Raw genomic sequence first — 22,770 nt, 5'->3', positions numbered from 1 at the left:
GGATGAATGGATAAAGAAAATATGGTATATACATAGAGTGGAATATTATTCAGCCTTAAAAAAGAAAGAGGTCCTCTCACATATTACATCATGCAGAAATCTTTGGGACATTATGCTAAGTGAAATAAACTTGACACAAAAAGACAAATACTGTATGATTCCACTTATATGAAGTATCTAAAGTAGTCACATTCATGGTAACAGAAAGTAGAATGGTGGTTACCAGATAGGGGGAGGGGAAAAGGAGACTTGTTGAATGGGTATAGAGTTTCAGATTTGCAAGATGAAAAAATTCTAGAGATCTGTTTCACAACAATGTGAATATACTTAACACTTCTGAACTGTACACTCAAAATGATTAAGATGGTAAATTTTATGTATGTATTTTTTACCAAAATAATAATTTTTTTAAAAAAGTGCTTTTTCCTCCTCCCACACATTCAGAATAGACTGTTTTTCAAATCAGATTATAGCTAGAAATATTGTCAACTATGGGACTTCATACTAAAATCTTCCCTCAGGGGCCATCAAATCCAGCCTACAGAAAAATCCCTTTTTATTACCGTGGGTTAAATAGGGACTACACATATAGAAAGGCTATTCCTTCAGAGCTGGCATCTGTGGCTCCCATTTAAAAGCCCAAACTTCCAAACACATTTATAGTAACTTTCCTTCAGGAGATAGATAGGGTTATATGGAGATTGAACCGGAAAAAAGTGATAGACCTCATCTGGCCCATTCCCATCATTTTACAGACAATGAAATTTAAGAGGATGAATTATTGAGTTAAGGCCACATAACTAGAGAAAAAGCTGGTCTGGTGTTTAGGCATCCTGAGATAATATACTAGCCCATGAAGGAAGACAACTGAATTCTAGTCCTTGGTTTGATATGTAGGGAAGTTTACTTCTCTCTCTCAGCCTTGGTTTTCTCATCTGTTAACTGGGCAGTGAGGTGTTCAGGTGGGTAGACTAGATGACTGCTGTTCTTTCCAGGACTAAAAGTGGCTGGCACATAGTAGGTGCCTGAGTATTTGTTGAATGAATGAGACATAGATTCTGTGGTTCTATGGCATCTATCAATTTATTATTCATTTAGTATAAGCTCATTCTACCTCATTGTGAGATTTGTCCTGTCTGAATACTCATTTATCTGTTAATGGTTAAACCTGGAGGCAGTTAGTTATGAAATTACTTATTTGATTTACTAACCAAGTAACACCAAATATGCCTTTTAACAATCTGAAGATTAAGGAAAGGGAATGCAAACAAATTCAACTTGATATTGATGACCACTGAGGGCCATGTGACCTGGCACATATCTGTCCTCAAAAATGTATCTTCCTTCATCATCTCCCCATTAAGGAGTAGTTCTGATTACCCAGAGATTTAAAGGAGATTTCCTTCTAAGTCCAATCAATCAATCTGTCAGCAAGTGTTTATCAAACACCTACTCCATGTCTCTCTAGGTGGTCTAGGAGTGACAGAAAAGTTAACAAGGTCCCTACTCTCTGGTAAGTCAGCTAGGACTGCTGGGCTTATGAAACCAGGGAATGATCTATGTGGTCTTTCTTCTTCAAGGAGGCTAGATTCAGTTTCTTCATATGGTGGTGGCAGAATTTCAAGAGGGCAAGTCCCACTATTTCCTCAATCTCTGCTAATGTCCCATTGGTCAAAGCAATACTCATGGTCAAGCCCAGAGTCTATACAAGGGCATGGATACTGGAGGCTTGATTCCTTGGGCGAAGGGGAGTCGTTAAAGTAAGGGTCTAAGCTATTTAGAGAGACAGAAGAGTCTGACAACATTAATTAAGCTCTTGAATTTAGTCATAACTAAGGCCAAATCTACCCCTGGGCTTCCTAGTTAGGTAAATCAATAAATTCTCCATCCCTCAGTCTGTTTATTTATTTTTTAAAATAAGGTAGTTACAGTCCTAACTCACATGAAAGTCTTACCTACTGCAAAAAGTTATAGAGAAACTAAATTAGGACCTAGGGGTCCTAATATCTGTGTAAATGAAATATTAGGTTGACTCCAACTTTTCATGCCTCTACTTTGAAACTAATTTGATGTCTGACAAAAATCATTGCTCATTAGTGTATATCCTCTGCCAGCAGCCACCTAAGGATTAATTGGTACAAGCCAATTACAATATAAAGAGAATGGTTTCCTAAGCTGAATTGTATAGCCCCAAATTTTCTTGCACATAAAACAGTTTCATTGCAGTCTAGTTACACTTCTAGATATCCACAAATAATGTGATAAACATAAGATGCTGCCATGCAGGTAAGTGGAAGGTGGCTGTCTTTCCTTGAGCTCTGCATAAGCAGACCGAGACTCAAAGATTTGTGTTTATTTGGGACGTAATCTGAGGAAGTTTCATTAGAGGCACAAGAAAGCGAGACAGGGAAAAAAGGAAGCTAATACAGGGCACATTATAAAACCATTAACCACTGGGGGCAAATACCTTTGGAGAACCCTGGGAGACAATGTAGAACATGCTTCAGAGTTATCCATCTATTGATTTATTACTGCAGTAACCTAGTATGTTCTGACTAACACAGATACAAAGAACAATATTTGCTGCTTTTAAAATGCAAGTTAACATGGCAAGAGTTCTACATGGGCTATGAAATATTCCTGAGATTCTAATTTTAAGTGGCAACAGGTCTCCATAGGCCTGCTTTAGATCAGCTGTTCCAAAATCCATTCTGCTACCAAAGTTAAGTTGGGAACTATGGGGGGGGCAGGTGGACAGCTATCTTCTACAAGTTCAAGGTCATCCCCTATCACATGGTTTCAAGCAGTTTGGCACTAGTGAGTTAATCTGAAGGAAAATCTTGCCCTATAGGCAATATTTGGGGCCCGTCTAAACCTATATGCTGGGTAATAGGCTCTTGGCTGCAAATCACAAAACATTCCCAAAAGACTTTTTCCCCCTGAGACTATTTCCATTCCCTAACTTTTATTCTTTTGTTACTAATCTCAAACTTTCAAAGGAGGGAGATATACTAGACCAGAGACAAAAAGAAAAAAAAAAGTTGTCCTATGAATCCCATCTGGATTGGTTGCCAACATTTAATTACTTATCAGTATTTGATTAGTTGCCCATGACTCCCCCCTGAATTAGCTGTCAACATTTGAAAAAGCATTTTTACCACCAAAAAAGAAAGAAAGAAATTCAACGTCTGCATTTTCTGCTTTTCTTGAAACACTGGATCTTGTAGGGCAAAGACTGATCAGAAGTAAACAGCAACCACCTCCTTTTGACAATTCTCACCCTCCCCCAGTCAGCAACACTCTCCACCTGACCATTACACTTATTTCTGTGACCAGAAAAGTCTCTGAAAAAATAAGAACACATTTCTGGGAGGCCATGTAGAGCATCAACATTGTGGAGTCTACTTAAAGAGAAGTTTGCACATAGTCTAGCCGTGATGGCTTTAAAAGCCAGAGTTCGGGGACAGACATGGAGCAGATATAAACTTATTTTTCTATGCCAGGATTTGAATTGACAAGCAATATACCACCAATTCGCTGGGAAATAGACTATGAAGTTCAAGACCAGCTATAACTTTGGGGAAAGAAAATTATGCCAGTCACTGTCTGAGATTTGTTATTTAAAAACAAACAAATGCACAACAGCCTGAAAAGAGCAATACCATATAACATTTATTGAGCACGTACTATGTACTAGGCATCGTTCTAAGTGATTCATGTGAATTTTCACATTTAACACACACAGCACTTAATGAGGTAGACAAAATTCTTGTTCCCAGTTTATACATGAAGAAACTGAAGCTCAGAGGGGTTAAGTAACTTGCCCAACCAAGGTCACCCAAATAGTGCGTGTGGAGTCAAGGTTTGAATCTAGACTAGTTGGGCTGCAGAGGCCACTACCACCCTGTAAACGCTCTACAGTTTTATAACCTATTTTGCAGCCCTAACCAGCTTGGTATAGTTTCTGAACTTACCTGGTGCTCTTAAATTCCCCAGTACACTGATGAGATTAGCTCTTAGAATGAAGACAACTAGAATGTGGATAAAATGTGACTGATGTTCAATTTGGGGCTCACTGAATATTAAGATGTAGTGATCAGAGCCAACCCTTGAGACAAAACACTTTACATGGCAGCATTGTGGGTAGGAGCCCAGCTCTGCCCTCACTAGCCACATGTCTTCAGGCAAGTCAGGCTCAGTTCCCTCGTCTGCAAAACAGGCATAATAATATTTGTCTTCCGAGGTCATTTTGAGGAATAAATGAGTTAACATTTGTGGGCACCTGGTAGGCTATGGACAGTCCAAAAATACTAACCCCTTGCACTGCCCTGACCTATTAAAAATTGTAATTTTGTTACTAAAAAATGTATTTGGTGGTATATATGCATTTTTCTCTTGGACAAACTGCCTGATGGGTTCTGGAAGCAATTGTCACCAAGTTTCAACCTGTTTGACATGAATGTTTAAGGATGCCTTATTTGGCTTCTACTAACCTCCCCTGGTACATTTCCAGTGGGTGGTGAAGATGGCAAATGATACTCCTTAATGCCTCTATTTGAGGGGCAATGCCTTGTCATGGCACATTGGATTTGACATGTGGGTACTTGGAGAGAGATTAGAGTGATTGAACTCGCTCTAAAAGTATAACATCATTTCACTCACTAAGGAATAGGGGTCTTGTCTGATTTGGGGTTGAATTCTGTTTTGTTCATCTGTGTTAAGAGAATAGAGTGATACACATCCATCAGTCTTCTCAGGCCCCAGGCTGCCTAAAGATTAAACATGGGGTTTTTCTCAATGATACCAATTTGCCTGTAATTGTTTTTTTTTTTTTTTAATTTTTCTGCAGGCCCAGCTCTGTAATTTCCTATGTTTTTTGTTTTTTGTTTTTTTCTCTTGCAAGCAAAGATCAAGCTTAAAATGAACAGTAACCTAACTGTTCATTTGTCCTAAATCCACCTTCCACAGACAGTCTCATTAAATTGTAATTTTAGACTTAGGGAGGACTAAGTCTGAGACCCAGCGGTTAACTGCTTTGCCTCTTATCTCTCCACTAACCTGGTCTCCTGGCTTCTGTCTAGTACTCTTTGCTCTTCACCCACTACAAACAAAAAGTGTTGGGCTTCCCTGGTGGCGCAGTGGTTGAGAGTCCGCCTGCTGATGCAGGGGACACGGGTTCGTGCCCTGGTCCGGGAAGATCCCACATGCCTCGGAGCAGCTAGGCCCGTGAGCCATGGCCGCTGAGCCTGAACGTCCGGAGCCTGTGCTGGCCACAACAGTGAAAGGCCTGCGTACCACAAAAAAAAAAAAAAAAAAAAAAAAAAGTGTTTTGAGGTAGCCCTGCTGATGAAGAGACTGATGCACCAGCGTCCTTCTCTGGAAAGTCAAGGAGGTTGACTTCTCATTACCGCCATTGGCAACCACCAGCACCCTCAACCCCATCATCTCTTAACTGGCCCTCCTGCACCCAACCTTGCCTTTCCTACTAATCTTTTCTTCACACAGAAGCCAGAGGAACATATTAAAATATCAGTTACATCATGGCACTGCTGAGTTCAAAACCCTGTTATGACACTCCACTTCCGAGTAAAAGCCCAAATTCCTGAAATGGCTGATGAACCCTACATCTTCTCCTCCCCATTCTCCACATACATTTTGTTCCACATATGATGGTGCCCTTGCTGTTCCTTGAACAGCATGCTCCCAGTGCACTGACACTCTTTCCCATATTTGCCGCCTCACTCCTGTACCTCCCGTAAGCTTTACTCAGCTGTCACCTCTGTGAGGCCTACACTGACCACCCAGTTTAAAGCTGCAAACCCATTCCCAGCACTGCCCTGTTTTCTTTCTCTCCATGGCACTTATCACCATATATAAGTCATCTCAGGCCTGCCATAACAAAATACCACAGACTGGGCAGCTTAAACAACAGAAAGGTATTTTCTCACAGTTCTGGAGGCTGGAAGCCATGATCAAGGTGCCAACAAATTCTGTTTCTGTATCTAGTAAGATCTCTCTTCCTGGCTGTAGACAGCTGCCTCTCCCTCTGTCCTCACATGGCTTTTCCTGGGTGCTTGTACACAGAGGGGGAGGGAGGACAGAGAGTGCAAGGCTAATCCTATTGGATCAGGGCCCCACCATTTTCACCTCATTTAACCTTATTACTTCTTAGAGGCCCCATCTCCAAATTCAGCAACACTGGTGGTTAAGGATTCAACATGTGAATTTGGAGTGGGGCAGAACACCAGAACGAGGGCAGGAATTTTTGTCTGTTCTGTGTACTGCCTACAACAGTTCTTGGCGTATAGTAGGTGCTCAGTAAATAATTGTTAAATGAATGAATGAAATAACTAGCCCACATGTGGTAGGCAGCCTCTAAAATGATTCCTGATTCCTGGTATTCACACTCTTGTGTAATCCCCTCTCCTTGAGTATGGGTTATACCTAGCAACTTCCTTCTAGTGTATAACAATAGTGCAAAAAAAGTGAAAGGATGTCACTTCCAAGATCAGGTTATGAAAGGACTCTGGCTTCAGGCTTTGCCCTCTCTTGCTCTCTCACTTGCTGACTCTGGTGGAAGACAGCTGCCATGTTGTGAGCTGTCCCATGGAGAGGCCCACATGTCAAGGAACTGAGGGAGGCCTGTAGAAAACTCAGTCTTGCTGACAACCATGTGGTGAGCTTGGAAGAAGATCTTCCCTTGGTCAAACTTTCAGATGAGACCACAGCCCCGGTGATATTTAGATTGCAGCCTTGTGAGAGACCTTGAAGCTGAGTCACCCAAAGCCAGGCCCAGATTCCTCACCCATAGAGATTATGAAATAACATTTGCCATTTTAAGCTATAAGTTATGGGGTAAATTTTTAATGTAGCATTGCATAACGAATACACCTAATAACATAAGAATGATGACCATGTCTTAAGAAACAGAAATCTAAACACTTTATCTGGGAATGATCATTTGAAAGTGGGGCTGCCCTTATAATTTGGGACCATTCAAGTCAATAGGCTTAGACTATGGCAATTCAGATGCTTTCTTTATTCAATGTTCTAAAGCAGGCATTAGCAAACTACAGCTCACAGGCCAGCTCTCTGTTTTTTGTGAATAAATTTTATGGAACACAGACACACTCATTTACTTAAAACATTGTCTATGGCTACTTTTGCAGAATTGAGTAGTGGTGATAGGGACCATCTGGCCAACAAGCCTCAAGTTTTTACTATCTTGCCCTTTAAGAAAAAGTTTGTTACAACCCAATCCAAAAATGGGTGGAAGACCTAAATAGACGTTTCTCCAAAGAAGACATACAGATGGTCAACAAACACATGAAAAGATGCTCAACATCACTAATCATTAGAGAAATGCAAATCAAAATCACAATGAGGTTACACCTCACACCAGTCAGAATGGCCATCATAAAAAAATCTACAAACAATAAATGCTGGAAAAAGTTTGGAGAAAAGGGAGCCCTCTTGCACTGTTGGTGGGAAGGTAAATTGATACAGTCACTATGGAGAACAGTATGGAGGTTCCTTAACAAACTAAAAATAGACCTACCATACAACCCAGCAATCCCACTACTGGGCATATACCCTGAGAAAAGCATAATTCAAAAAGATACACATACTACAATGTTCATTGCAGCACTATTTACAATAGCCAGGATATGGAAGCAACCTAAATGTGCATCAACAGATGAATGGATAAAGAAGATGTGGCACATATACACAATGGAATATTACTCAGCCATAAAAGGGATTGAAATTGAGTTATTTTTAGTGAGGTGGATGGACCTAGAATCTGTCATACAGAGTGAAGTAAGTCAGAAAGAGAAAAACAAATACCATATGCTAATGCATATGTATGGAACTTTAAAAAGCTGTACTGATGAGCCTAGGGGCAGGACAGGAATAAAGACGCAGACATAGAGAATGGACTTGAGGGTATGGGAGGGAAGGGGAAGCTGGGATGAAGTGAGAGAGTAACATTGACATATATACACTACCATATGTAAAATGGATGGCTAGTGGGAAGCTGCTGCATAGCACAGGGTGATCAGGTCAGCGCTTTGTGATGACCTAGAGGGATGGGATAAGGAGGATGGGAGGATGTTCAAGGGGGAGGGGATATGGGGATATATGTATACATATAGCTGATTCACTTTGCTATACAGCAGAAACTAACACAACGCTGTAAAGCACATATACTCCGATAAAGATGTGGAAAAAAAAATAAAGCAAGTGGCCCACAAGAAAAAAAAAAGAAAAAGTTTGTTGACTCAAGAGGCAAAAACTAATAAAGAGTTCTTGATATCTCTATCTTCAGTGCTGTCTAAGAGGTCCACCCTTTGCTCTCTCTCCACAAATCTTTAAAAGCCCAGTAAGAGGGTCGAACACCTCCCAACTACACATGGAGGCAGGATTACTGACTGGTTTAGAGCAGTGGTCTTTAAACTTTTCTGATGATAATCCATAGTAAGAAATCAATTTTAGGGACTTCTCTGGTGGTCCAGTGGTTAAAACTCTGCCTTCCAATGCAGGGGACGCAGGTTCGATCCCTGGTGGGGGAACTAAGATTCCCACATGCTGTGGGGCAACTAAGTCCGTGTGCTGCAACTACTGAGCCCAGGCACCACAACTAGAGAGCCCACATGCTGCAACTACAGAGCCCATGTGCCACAGTTAGAGAAGCCCGCATGCTGCAATGAAAGATCCTGAGAGCCACAACAAAGACCCAATGCAGACAAAAATAAATAAAAGAAATAATAAAATTTTTAAAAAAGAAATCAATTTTATATCACTACCAAGGACACCATGAATATATACGTAGAATTAAAACAAATGTAACACAAACCAATCCTTACCCTTTATATAAGATGTCCTCCGTTGTTTTCTATTTCATTTCATGTTACTACAAGGTGCTGGTTTCTCCCACTAAATTGATCTTCCTAATAGGACCGCTGAATGGATGTGGCCTGCTGGGTGACCATCCCTGGTCAGGGGCTGGGTGTGGTGTCAGGCTGACCTGCCTTCTAATCTCGACTCTGACTCTCACCAGCTGTGGGATCTTGGGCAGGGGACCTGATCCTCTGAGCCTCTCTCTTCTCACTGGCAAGTGGGAGGATTACCTATCTTGGGGGTTGCTGTGTGGGTGATCATGAGAAGGTCCATGTAAAGCACAATCCACTTGGGATATGGTAATATTTTCATAAAAATAACAACAAATCAGCAAATGCCCTTGTCCCTGTTGCATATTAAATTAGTTTCTGGTCTTTCCAAACTTGTTGAGGGAAAGAGACAACCCCCAAAGGGACTCCTAACAGAGGACTGACAAAGTCTATGGAATCATTGTTCCTTTTCTGAGATTCAGATGAGTTATGTTGGCAAACCAAAAGGCTGTGTATCAACTGGCATGAAATGCCCACAAGCCTGTAAACAACCATCTTTGCCAGTTGGATTTAAGGAAACTCCCTTCCTTTTATTCAATCTCACAGCCATTATATTTGCCAGTCATTGAATTCCGAGGGAAGGTGAGTACCATACGTAGACTATCCCAGCTAGAAACAGTATTTCTTCTTACCTACCCCCTTTTAGGAAGGAAAATCTGGTCTTACTGTTCAAAGTCTTTCACGTCTTTCTCCCCAGTTGCTTCTAATTCTCTTTCAGTGCCTTAGACTGCTGCTTTGTTTACATCTTAAAGCTTATTTCTGTCAAGAGAGGTTCAGAGGCACTTTTTAGGAGGCAGGTAAGCCTGAATAAAAAAGGAATTACATTCAGTCTGCCTTTGCCCCATTGCTGCCTTTCCCCCCAGTCCTTTAAATGCACCCAAGGCCTTGGCTTCAAGTCCCCAGGGGCTCCCGGAGAGAGCTTCACCTTACCGTTGTGGGCCTCAATGTTCTCATAAAGTAAGATGATTAGATTAGCTTAAGTAGAGACTCATTGGCAACTCCAGTTACTTGGTAACGGCTGCTGGGGGACTTGTGCAGAAAACAACTGCTGGGCCACATTTAGGATGATAATTGGTTAATGATGTTTGCTACAGATGGGAGGTGAGGGGTAGCTGTATCATCAATCATATCTGCCATCTTTAAGCTAAATGCTCTACTAATTATTCCCAATTTTAGATTCCTTTGATTCTAGAATCTTATACAACTGCTATCGAGATCTATCTCAATTTAATCTACATGTTTCAAGTATTTGCCTTTGTACCAATGGGAATGAAGGGAAGGACCAGAAAAAAATTAGTCCTCCAAAAGATTGGTCCTCCTGCCCTTTGAGTAATGAAAACCCAGACAGAAATCTGGACTACTGCTTCTCTTTGAACCAAAACATTTTAATTAGCTGCAGAAACTGGAGAAGATGGATTCTTTTGTTAGACATAGCCTTTGTTTTCCTTGTCCTAAAATGTAGAAAACAATGCTTAGCTCCATTTCACGCACCAGGCCATTATGGACAAAATTCTGACTTAAAGAATGACCCTCAGGGCTTCCCTGGTGGCGCAGTGGTTGAGAGTCTGCCTGCCGATGCAGGGGATACGGGTTTGTGCCCCGGTTCGGGAAGATCCCACATGCTGCGGAGTGGCTGGGCCCGTGAGCCATGGCCGCTAAGCATGCGCGTCTGGAGACTGTGCTCCGCAACGGGAGAGGCCACATCGGTGAGAGGCCTGCATACCACACACACAAAAAAAAGAATGACCCTCAAATGTTAATTTAATAAAAATGAAATTAAAAAACGATCTAAAGATTCTCATTTTGAAATGAGTACAATGGAGAAACTAAAACTATGGAAACTTTTCAGGTCCTGTGCCTGAGGAGAGTGGTTGAGAGGGATGAACACCTAAATAGAAATAAAATAAACACCCACCTACCAAAAGTGGTAGAAAAAAGGGTAAATAGTTTAACTGATAGTTTACATGTCATGCATGAATTACTAATTTTCAAAAATTTGGAATATGAGAGTATAATTGACATGAAAACTATTCAGGATAAAATTTAATCTTGCTCTGGTGGTTTGAATACACTCCAAGATTTTACAGTGCCTCTGGGCTATTAAGTCAAACACCAGCAATCCCTACCCTCTAAAGAAGGTGTAGGTGGTCGGCCTGAATCTTTCCTGACTCCGTATCCCGATATACAATTGGAGAAATAAGGGACATTTTATTTGTCAGTTTTCAAAAAAGTAGCATGCAGGAAATAGAGATAGATTTGAAGTTTTTTAGATTCCTTATAACAAGTTTACTGTACCTTTTATTAACAGAATGCCCATATTTTCAATTCAATTTTTTCAGGGACTGTCCTTTATAAAAAATCTCCTATCATAGCAATTTAGAGGTGCATCACATCCAAACAATGAGTGCACATTACTTTGCCATCATGTGAACGAGGTATTTGCCCCATTTTGCCTCTCTAAAAATGACCCACAAAGGCATGAATGTTCTCTAGCTGTGTAATATAGGCTCAGAGACTGGAGCAGAATTAGCTTTTCAGGGCCTGGAAGATGGGAACTTTCCCTGAGGGACTCTTTGTCACATAATTCATTGCCTGCCTTTATTGACATCTTTAGCCTGGACGCTTCTCTGAGCTCTAGAACTTCCCATCTACTACGTGATGATTTAACATAATTTTATGTTATTCATATTTATGAGCCTGGCATATGTCAGAAATTAGGGGTGCCAAAATAAATAAGATAGTGGATGAGATGGACATATAATTGGACAATTAAACTAGTTGGTTAGAGAGAGGTAAACACACAGTATGGTAGGGAGCACAGAGGAGGGGTAGCCAATCTGTAGACTTCAAGGACTGTAACTATGTCTCAGTTGAACTCATTAACTCTGTCCCCACCCAAAGTCATACTTCAAGAAACTAAAAGCCGTTGATTTGCAAACTGTGAGGACCTGACAAGATCTGTGAGAACCTAAGTTCCTTCAAGGCAATCCTATATTATATAGTCCCTGCAGGTCCCTCAGAAGGCCAGGTGAAGTGGGAAGGCTATGGAGAAGTTGAGAAAAACTATAATTTTAGTTTTGACTCTGCCTCTAATTGTATAACCTTAGGCAAGTCACTTCACCTGTTTTTCTGTAAAATGAGAACTTGGAAGGAAAAAAATGGGGGGTGGTCACCTAGGAAATAAAAGTAGAGTCTCTGAGGCAGATATTGGCAGTACTCAACCACTATTCAGAGAGGGGACCTTCACCAAAGGACATCTGCAAGATAGTCTCTAGACTTGTGATACATCAGCTTACACTACCCCAGTGGTTCACAGCCTGGGTTGTACATTAAAATCACCCGAGCAGTTTTTGAAGCTACACCTATGTCCAGGGTGAAACCAGAACAATTAAACTCTCCCAGGCTTGGGAAACACTGAGGTAGCCTGAATGCCGGACTTCTGATTTCATGTTCACCAAGCAGTCTTCTCTGATTAATATTTGGCTGCCTACAAATATTTAACAGGGAAGAAAATGTGCTGGTCAAAATGACTGGATATTTTTGGTCCTGTGGCATTTATAAATCTCACCGTGAATTCCTGAATTGGCCTTCTCTTTTCCCTATATCCATCCTGTGAATAGAGTTAATGTGAGTCAGCTCCTGAGAGCTGGCCTGCTGTCAGTGTGGGAACACATCACATGTCTAAGCTGGTAAGGCTGGGGCCAGAGGCTCGCTCTTGGAGATCACACGAAGCTGATGAATGCCAAACAGTCAGGCCCCTTGGGAGGCTACCTGTTCCCACGAGAAAAGTGCGTGTGTCCATGAATTGCTTCATGTGTGGGCAAAGTTAGTGAATGTCCCCTGCCCTTCCCATACCTTCAGACAGGATTTCTCTTTTTTTTTTTGCAGTACGCGGGCCTCTCACTGTTGTGGCCTCTCCCGTTGCGGAGCACAGGCTCCGGACGCGCAGGCTCAGCGGCCACGGCTCACGGGCCCAGCCGCTCCATGACATGCGGGATCTTCCCGGACCGGGGCACAAACCCGTGTCCCCTGCATCAGCAGGCGGACTCTCAACCACTGCGCCACCAGGGAAGCCCCAGGATTTCTCTTTTTATCCTTCTTCCTATATAAATAATCTTTTCTTTTAAAAAAGGAGGACTTGGACTATTTAATCTATTAGATTCCCCTCTGGCCATCATAATCTATGATTTGTTTTAGTATTTCTAAAGAGTATTCTCACCCACTCCTATAAAGAATCTGATTTTCTGCAGAATTTCCCTGTCACTTTACGATCTTGTTTAGTAAACACTATCTTTTTAAAAAGAAAATAAATATTCTACCTTGTTCTCAACCTGGGCACCCACTATCCTACCTAGTCACAATAGAACTCATTAAATGCAGTTAAATTAATTTTGCAAAGGCATAATTCACATAATTCTCAGGAACAGATATATCTGGGGAAATTGGGTCCCAAGATAACACTCAAATTTCTCATTATTATCAGAATTTGTCCTTGTCCAGGAGTGTCGATAGCCTGAGCAGGTTTTCCTTTCCAGATGATAATGTTATCTTTCTAGAAAAAAACCATGGTAAAATAGACATACCATAAAATTTACCATTTAAATTATTTTTAAATGTTCTGTTCAGTGGAATTAAGTACATTCACATTGTTGTGCAACCATCGCCACCATCCATCTCCAAATTTTTCACCTTCCTAAACTGAAACTTTGTACCAAATAAATAATAACTGTCCATTCCCATCTTCCCACAGCCCCTGGCAATCACCATTCTACTTTCTGTCTTTATGAATTTTATTAATCTAGGTACCTCATATAAGAGAAATCATACACTATTTGCCCTTTTGTGACTAGCTTATTTCACTTTGCATAATGTCCTCAAGTTTCATCCATGTTGTATCATTTGTCAGAATTTCCCTCCTTTTTAGAGCCAAATGATATTCCACTGTGTGTGTGTGTGTGTGCGTGTGTATACACCCCCCCCACACACATTCTCTTTATCCATTCATCCAATGTTGGACTTTTGGGTTGTTTCCACCCAATTTGTTTACTGTGAGAAATGCTGTATGAACATGGGTGTTCAAATATCTGTTCAAGTTCCTGCTATCAATAATTTTGGATATATATCCAGAAGTGGAATTACTGGACCATATAGTAATTATATGTTTAGATTTTTCAGGAACTCTCATACTGTTTTCCACAGTGGCTGCACCATTTTACATTCCCACCAGCAATGCACAGGGCTCCAATTTCTCCACATGCTTGGCAACAATTGTTATTTTATGTTTTCTGGTCATAGCCATTCTAAAAGGTGTGAAGTACTATCTATTATGGTTTTGATTTGCATTTTCCTTCCTGGTTATTGACGTTGAGCATCTTTTCATATGCTTATTGGCCCATTGCATGTCTTCTTTGGAGAAATGTCTGTTCAAGTCCTTTGCCCATTTTTAAATCTATTTACTTGGTTTTCTTGATGTTAAGTTGTAGAAGTTCTTTGTATAGTTTGGATATTAATCCCTTACCAGATACATGCTTTGCAAATGTGTTTTTCCATTCTTGTGAGTAGCCTTTTCACTCTGTTGATAGTGTTCTTTGATGCATAATAATTTTTAATTTTGATGATATCCAATTTATCTATTTTTTCTTTTGCTGCCTGTTTTTGGCATCATATTTAAGACATCATTGCCAAATCCAATGTTATGAAGATATTCCCTTCTATCTTCTTCTTAGAATTTTATAGTTTTAGTTTTTATGTTGATCTTTAATCCATTTTGAGCTAATATTTGTATATGGCATAGGTATGGGTGCAACTTCATTTTTTTACATGTGGATATTCAGTTTTCCCAACACAATTTGTTGAAAAGACTGTCCTTTCCCCACTGAATGATCTTGGCACCCTTGTTAAAAATCATTTGATCATATATGCAAGGGTGTATTTCTGGATGCTCTATTCTATTCAATTGGTCTATATGTCTGTCTTTATGCCAGTACACACTGTTTTGATTACTGTAGCTTTGCAGTTAGTATTGAAATCAGGGGTGTGAGACCACCAATATTCTTCTTTTTCAGGATTATTTTGGTTATTTGGAGTCACTTGAGAATCCATATGAATTTTAGGATGGATTTTCTATTTCTGTAAAAAAATGTCATTGGGATTTTGATATGACTTGCACTGAATCTTTACATCCCTTTGGGTAGTATGGACATTTTAAGAATATTAAGTCTTCCAATCCATGAACACAGATGTCTTCATTTATTGGTGTCTCTTTCATTTCTTTTGGTAATGTTTTGTTGTTTTCAGTGTACAAGTCTCTCGCCTCCTTCATTAAGTCTATTCCTAAGTACTTTATTCTTAAAATATCTGCCTGGGTTAGGCCAAGAGAGCAGTCTCAGAGTTGGAATGGAAGAGGGCAGCTACCATGATGCAAACCAGGGAAATAGGGAAGAGTAATAGTGTAAGCAGCAAAAAGGTGGAAGGTCTTATATCAAATGGAAATGGCTTGTTCCCAGAAAAATCACTGGCTTCAGACTAAAATGCTCTTGACACAAAACATGATAGCAACTGGGAGGCAAATGTGTTACTATTTGGCATCCCTAGTGATGAAGAAATAGATAGATAATTGATCTTGGCCAGGTTTCTAGATGGTTCTTTAACTGCAAGCTTTTATTTGATATTCATAACAATTGGTGTCCATGACTGTTAGGTAGGGTCCATCCTGGAATCCAAACTTTACTCCTACTAGATAGGAGATTACACAAGTTTTTCATGTCTGGATACCTTAGTGGTTTTGGTTTTAGTTTTGGATTTTTCTGCTATTACAATGCCAAGCCTTTCAAAGATGCCTGATTAGTTTTGCAGAGGGAAGAATCCACTGTTACTACCTTTTCATGTCCTGCATTTAATATGCTCCCTATAGCTCAAGCTTTCCTGTCACATATCACAGATCATAATGTGAGATATGAGTCCCCAATTGAAAATTGGAGTGTGTAACTGCATCATGGTCCATTTCCAACCTGTAGACCCAATCTCTAAGGAGGCAACTGAAAAATGTCCTTATGGATTTCAATATAATATAGTGTTGATATTTTTCCTCTTAGAGCTGACAGCAACTAAAGATTACATTGAAACTTTAAAGGAAAAGAGCAGTAAAAAGTGGGCAGACAGTTCCCCAGCAGGCTTCTGACAGCACTTGGAACTTCTGATTTATTTTCATAGTGACGGTGATGTAATGGGAGGAGGGGAGAGAGAAATCATTAAGTACAGACTCAAAGAAGACCTTGGGAAAGATACTGCATGTAGGTACCTTTAAACCTAACTTATGTCTATCACTGCATTCCTTGGCAACATTGTTACCCATATTATAAATAATACCAAAGAAATGGTAATAAATACTGGAGGGCCAGCTCACCTGGCAGAAAGGTGTCAGTTTAGTTTGGACTCATCTGCATAATGAAAACTGTAAAACGATTAACTCACATGATGTCTTTTCTGTTCTTGCTGATAAAAAATGGTTTTATTAGGGCACTGACTATATTTTAAGGGGTAAGGAATGATGGATGGACTGATTAATACTGAATACTGGATTCTGTGACATAGCATCTACTGTTACAAAATGACAACTGCTTTGCGTACGTGTATGTGTCTTCCCTGGTAGGTTGTGAATTTCTTGAGTTTAGAACCCTTTTTCATTCATCTTTATATGGCAAGGACTTGCATTTAGTAAGCACAAAATATACTTATTTATTCAACAGGTTTTTTTTTGGTTTTTTTTTTTTGAGGCCTGCTATATACCAGATGCTAATACAGAGCTCTTTATCCTGGAGAAGCTCTGAGTTAGTAGGGGAGACAAGCATCTATTATAAACTATAAGCCAACAATAAAAATACAGTTTCAGTCATAAATGCTAATAAAATAGAGAGCTGGTGTTGATGAATATAAGTAGAATGCACAGTGGCTAATGCAGCTTAGTTTACAATTCTTTGTGTTTGGAGGTGAGGGTGCTGGGCAGAGGTCAGATCTGTGTCTTCCCACTGGCAATCCTAGTTAGAAACCTCACTGTGCCCTCACTCTCCTTGAAAGAGTTGCAGGAGGAAAGAAAGGCCCATGAAATAGTGCAGTTTTTTGCTATGTGAAAGCCCTACATGCCGTGGAAAGTCTCATCTTGACCTCTCAGATCTCCCCACACTGGGCTGGAGGACTGTTACCAGGTCCCTGGCTCTAGGAGCTTGCTCTGAAAAGTTTTGCTCGCCACTCTCCTGCCAGCTTGCAAGGTAGAGATGTCTCCTGCTAAAAATAGAAGGAGGAGAAAGAGGTTGGAAAGCAGCAGGCAGAAAGGGGCTAATGGAGCCAAGGGGGAAAGGAAGGGAGGGACGGAGCGGGGAGGGAGGGAGGAAAGCAACTCCCTTCTGTTTATGGTGTCCTTTCTCCGCTAGGAGTTTCCACGTGTTGTTACCTCGCTTAATCACCTCGACAACAGTGCGAGATAGGCACTATTATTTCCTATTTTACATAGCCAATCATTCATTCATTCAATAAATATTCCTCCTCCTCTCTGTGAGGCCCTGTGGGAGGCCAGGAGACATTGCTGAGGTTCTGATGGGAAAACCGAGGCCAAGGGAGGCAGGCACTGGGCTCAAGGCTACTGCTTCCCAGTGGGTTTTCCACATGTGGTGTTGGACCCCATCCTCCCCCGGTTCAGATGGGGAAAGTGTCAGTGTAACGATGAGAATGCGTTCACTCTCGTCTCCCAGGCGGCTGGCCAAGGTGGGGAGGGCCAGGCTCCCTGGAAGGAAGAATTTCTCTCCAGCTTGTGAAATTGCTCTGATTGCAGCCACGGAGGAGATTTACAACTTACTGAGGTCTGACACTTGAATATCCATGGAGAGGCATATGAAAAGGAACGGAAGTCGAACAGATTCTGTGAGATTTTATGATTTCATTAGCATTTCAAAGCTCTGTGAAGGGTTGGATGAGGGAGAGGGCAGCAGTCCCTAGGAAGGCCCCTCCCCGCTAGTCCACAGCGGGAGGTGAGTGCCTCAGTGGGGGTCGAGAGGGGGAGTTGGAGGGGGCGAGGAGCTGGACCCAGAGAGAGCTGGGGGGGTGACTTCAGGATTTTCTTTTGGAAACTGAGTTGGAAAGACAAAACAAAAGTAAGCTAAGCCCAGCAAATCTCCCCACTGTATTGGGTATTAAAAATGAGTAGGTACAGGCATAGAAAGGGTGGTAAAAATGTGGTAAAAAGGAACTGATAAGAGTTTAGAGCTGTTGGTGACTATGCCAGTCTGGGCTCAAATATGAGACAGATCTGGCTCTGAGTTCCAGTTATGACACTTCTAGAAAAGTTTGGGTGACTCAATTCACTTCTCTGAGCCTGTTTCCTATGGCAACGAGAATAATAATACCTATCACAGAAGATGTTACATATATTTAAATGTCTCTCTTTTGCTTGCCATTCTTTAAAACTTAAATTAGATCATGACACCCATGCTTAAAGCCTCAAATGTTCCTTCACCACACTTGGGATAAAAAAATGTTAAAAAGTTCAACAAGACCCTGACCCTTCCAACACCAATACAGACCACCCCCATGCTCAATAGTCTGCACAACACACCCTGCTCTATCTCTTCATAGAATTTTCATTATTTGTGATTATACAGGTGTTTATTTGTTCTCTTAGTTATTGTTTGCCTCTCCTATAAAAGTGCAGTCTCTCGGAGAGCAGGGATTGCTACCAATTTTGTTTTTGATCCACTGTATACTCACATAATGCCTGGAACTTAGGTTCAAACAATATTTTTATTATTAGTTTCTGCTTTATAACAAAGTGAATCAGTCATACATATACATCTGTTCCCATATCCCTTCCCTCTTGCATCTCCCTTCCTCCCACCCTCCCTATCCCACACCTCCAGGCGGTCACAAAGCACTGAGCTGATCTCCCTGTGCTCTGCGGCTGCTTCCCACTATCTATCTACCTTACGTTTGGTAGTGTATATACGTCCATGCCTCTCTCTCGCTTTGTCACAGCTTACCCTTCCCCCTCCCCATATCCTCAAGTCCATTCTCAAGTAGGTCTGTGTCTTTATTCCTGTTTTACCCCTAGGTTCTTCATGACATTTTTTTTCTTAAATTCCATATATATGTGTTAGCATATGGTATTTGTCTTTCTGACTTACTTCACACTCTGTATGACAGACTCTAGGTCTATCCACCTCATTACAAATAGCTCAATTTCGTTTCTTTTTATGGCTGAGTAATATTCCATTGTATATATGTGCCACATCTTCTTTATCCATTCATCCAATGATGGACACTTAGGTTGTTTCCATCTCCCGGCTATTGTGAAGAAAGCTGCAATGAACATTTTGGTACATGTCTCTTTTTGAATTATGGTTTTATCAGGGTATATGCCTAGTAGTGGGATTGCTGGGTCATATGGTAGTTCTATTTGTAGTTTTTTAAGGAGCCTCCATACTGTTCTCCATAGAGGCTGTACCAATTCACATTCCCACCTCAAGCAATATTTTTCAAATGAATTAATGAATAAATGATGGATGAATGAAATGTATCTGGTACAGAGTAAGCTGTCAATAAATGGCACCTTTTCTTATTCCTATTATTAGTAGCAATGAGGAGTGTTTATAATTTGGAGGGGAAGCAGACCCCCTATACATGAAACAGCTGGAGTACTGAGCAGCTTTACTGTTCAAAAAGTGCTTTTGCTAGTGGTGTCTCATTGTCATCCTCACACCAGTCTTAAGAGGGACCAGGTGTCCTAACCCACATTTTACCAACGAGGAAACTGAACTAGAATAAAGGAAATCGCTCAGCTTCCAAGTCCCACAGCCAGCTAAGGATCAAAGTGCAGATACTCGAATGTTCCTGTTTGTGTGGCAGAGAGGAACAGCAGAGCTGTCTTCAGCACAATGCCAGGTGGAATAATCTCCCCACCTTCCTTCTGATTTGGGGGAAAGGAGAGGTGTGGTCTTCAAGGTGACAAGGGATACTTAGGACTTAAGGAAGTATCCTTCTAACCACCTTCTCTGTAAAAATGTAAAAAAAAAATATTCAAAAACACTAAAGCAGGAACTGCCAAATGCCGTCCCACATTGTTCAAGCTCCAGAGCCTCTGCCTAGAGATGGCCGAGAAGCACACACAGACACAAGTTGTCAGTGTAGGCAGCAGGTCAGCAGAGGTGGGTGAAGACTCCCTAAGATGCGATTTGAGTCGTGAAGCGAAGCCCTCTGCCCTGCACCGTCAAATCTCCTCAGTCCGCTGGCTCTGACCCTCTAGAGTCCTCCTCCTTTTGAAAGCAGCATCCTTTAGTGGTTCTATTACTGTCCTATGGCTGCTGTACCAAATGAACACAAGCTTGGTGACTTAAAACAACACATTTGTTCTTATACAGTTCTGGAGGGAAGAAGTCCAAAGTCAGTTGAGGTCATGGTGTCGGCAGGTGTCGGCTTCCTCTGCAGGCTCTAGGAGATAAACCTCTTCCTTGCCTCTTCCAGCTTCCGGAGGCTGCCTGCATTCCTTGGCTTTTGGCCACCCCACTCCAATCTCTGCCTCTGTGATCACATTACCTTCTCCTTTTCTGCAGTCAAATCTCCCTTTGACTCTCCCTTATAAAGACACTTGACTGCATTTAGAGCCCACCTAGATAATCCAGGGTAATCGTCACATCTCAAGATCCTTAAGTTAATTACAGCAGCAAAGTCCCTTTTGCCATACAGGGTTGCATTCACAGGTTCTAGGAATTAGGTTTTTTTGATCTTTGGGGGGCATTATTCAGCCTTCCACAGTGATTAAGAACCTGGAGTCTGATGATCTGAGTCAAATCCTGGCTTTGCTCATGTCAGCCAGGGACAAGTCACTTTACATTCAATGACTCAGTTTCCTCATCTGTGAAATGGAAGTATGGATGATAAAGTCACTATCTCATGGGATTGTTGAGTGGGTTAAAAATTAATGCGTGTAGAACACTTGACTCACCTTATTACTCAATAAATATTAACTATTTTTTTATTCGTTTCTGCTTTATAACAAAGTGAATCAGTCATACATATACATCTGTTCCCACATACCTTCCTTCTTGCGTCTCCCTCCCTCCCACCCTCCCTATCCCTCCCCTCTAGGTGGTCACAAACCACCTAGCTGATCTCCCTGTGCTCTGCGGCTGCTTCCCACTAGCTATCTACCTTACGTTTGGTAGTGTATATATGTCCATGCCTCTCTTTCGCTTTGTCACAGCTTACCCTTCCCCCTCCCCATATCCTCAAGTCCATTCTCAAGTAGGTCTGTGTCTTTATTCCTGTTTTACCCCTAGGTTCTTCATGACATTTTTTTTCTTAAATTCCATATATATGTGTTAGCATACGGTATTTGTCTTTCTCTTTCTGACTTACTTCACTCTGTATGACAGACTCTAGGTCTATCCACCTGATTACAAATAGCTCAATTTCATTTCTTTTTATGGCTGAGTAATATTCCATTGTATATATGTGCCACATCTTCTTTATCCATTCATCCAATGATGGACACTTAGGTTGTTTCCATCTCTGGGCTATTGTGAATAGAGCTGCAATGAACATTTTGGTACATGTCTCTTTTTGAATTATGGTTTTATCAGGGTATATGCCCAGTAGTGGGATTGCTGGGTCATATGGTAGTTCTATTTGTAGTTTTTTAAGGAGCCTCCATACTGTTCTCCATAGAGGCTGTACCAATTCACATTCCCACCAGCAGTGCAAGAGTGTTCCCTTTTCTCCACACCCTCTCCAGCATTTATTGTTTCTAGATTTCTTGATGATGGTCATTCTGACTGGTGTGAGATGATATCTCATTGTAGTTTTGATTTGCATTTCTCTAATGATTAATGATGTTGAGCATTCTTTCATGTGTTTGTTGGCAGTCTGTATATCTTCTTTGGAGAAATGCCTGTTTAAGTCTTCTGCCCATTTTTGGATTGGGTTGTTTGTTTTTTTGCTATTGAGCTGCCTGAGCTGCTTATAAATTTTGGAAATTAATCCTTTGTCAGTTGCTTCATTTGCAAATATTTTCTCCCATTCTGAGGGTTGTCTTTTGGTCTTGTTTATGGTTTCCTTTGCTGTGCAAAAGCTTTGAAGTTTCATTAGGTCCCATTTGTTTATCTTTGTTTTTATTTCCATTTCTCTAGGAGGTGGGTCCAAAAGGATCTTGCTGTGATTTATGTCATAGAGTATTCTGCCTATGTTTTCCTCTAAGAGTTTGATAGTGTCTGGCCTTACATTTAGGTCTTTAATCCATTTTGAGCTTATTTTTGTGTATGGTGTTAGGGAATGATCTAATCTCATACTTTCACATGTCCCTGTCCAGTTTTCCCAGCACCACTTACTGAAGAGGCTGTCCTTTCTCCACTGTACATTCCTGCCTCCTTTATCAAAGATAAGTTGACCATATGTGCATGGGTTTATCTCTGGGCTTTCTATCCTGTTCCATTGATCTATCTTTCTGTTTTTGTGCCACTACCACACTGTCTTGATTACTGTAGCTTTGTAGTATAGTCTGAAGTCAGGGAGCCTGATTCCTCCAGCTCCATTTTTCTTTTTTTCTTTTTTCTTTTTTTTTATTTTTTTGCTTTATAACAAATTTAATCAGTTATACATATACATATGTTCCCATACCCCTCCCTTTTGTGTCTCCCTCCCACCCTCCCTATCCCGTCCCTCCAGGCGGTCACAAAGCACCGAGCTGATCTCCCTGTGCTATGCGGCTGCTTCCCACTAGCTATCTACCTTACGTTTGGTAGTGTATATATGTCCTTGCCACTCTTTCACTTTGTCACAG

General features: G+C 41.0%; 1 pseudogene across 1 annotated transcript in view; it reads left to right on the top strand.

The window, feature by feature from the left end:
- Nucleotides 1-17,816, top strand: part of LOC307064441 (very-long-chain (3R)-3-hydroxyacyl-CoA dehydratase 1-like) — an 86,331-nt pseudogene extending 68,515 nt beyond the window's left edge. Inside the window, exon 2 of the transcript in view lies at nt 17,696-17,816. The product of the transcript in view is annotated as a very-long-chain (3R)-3-hydroxyacyl-CoA dehydratase 1-like (transcript). The remainder of the gene's footprint in view (nt 1-17,695) is intronic.
- Nucleotides 17,817-22,770: the final 4,954 nt, after the last annotated feature.

The sequence above is a fragment of the Hyperoodon ampullatus genome, assembly GCF_949752795.1.
Source record: "Hyperoodon ampullatus genome assembly, chromosome: 2".
Classification (NCBI taxonomy): domain Eukaryota; kingdom Metazoa; phylum Chordata; class Mammalia; order Artiodactyla; family Ziphiidae; genus Hyperoodon; species Hyperoodon ampullatus.
Note: the sequence above shows the minus strand (reverse complement) of the source record. Positions and strands in the feature narration are given on the sequence as shown.